The 513-nt window shown below is 63.0% G+C and overlaps 1 protein-coding gene across 13 annotated transcripts in view; it reads right to left on the reverse strand.

Moving 5' to 3' along the window:
• Positions 1-513, reverse strand: part of SF1 (splicing factor 1) — a 12,481-nt gene that overhangs the window by 1,682 nt on the left and 10,286 nt on the right. The window lies entirely within an intron of this gene.

The raw sequence follows: 513 nt of genomic DNA on the forward strand, positions 1-513 counted from the left end.
TGCTCTGGGGTCAGCCTCGAGGTCTCTGGGCTTAACAGAGTAAGCCCTTTGTCACCAATGCCCCTGGAGGGGCTGAGGGAAAGGTACCAGACACAAGAACCGGCTCTGACATCCCTCCGCCCATCCGCCGCCACCACCGAACGGCACATTCAACCTCAAGGCCACAGCTACTCTCCCCGCAGCCCGGTCCCATCCCTGCAGTCGCTCAGGCCCCAATCACATCCCTCTCCACAGCATGCAAGCACCCTCCTTCCCCACCCCGACCTGACGCACGGGCTCTGGCCAGCCACTGGCTGGCTGCTCACGCAGCCGGCTGCAAGCCTGCATTTCTGGTACCCTCCCTACGCTGGGAGGTTCCCTCCAGGTCCCCCAAAACCTCTCCCTAGACACAACCACGCCAAACATCAGCTCTCTTCCCCAAGATCCCCAGGATGGGCCACGAGGCCCTTTCTGTTTACGGCCCCAGCAGAGACCAGCGTCTCTTCCCAGGGCGTCCGCCTGCCCATGTGACCA

Source organism: Crocuta crocuta, unplaced genomic scaffold (assembly GCF_008692635.1).
Source record: "Crocuta crocuta isolate KB4526 unplaced genomic scaffold, BGI_CrCroc_1.0 scaffold53, whole genome shotgun sequence".
Classification (NCBI taxonomy): domain Eukaryota; kingdom Metazoa; phylum Chordata; class Mammalia; order Carnivora; family Hyaenidae; genus Crocuta; species Crocuta crocuta.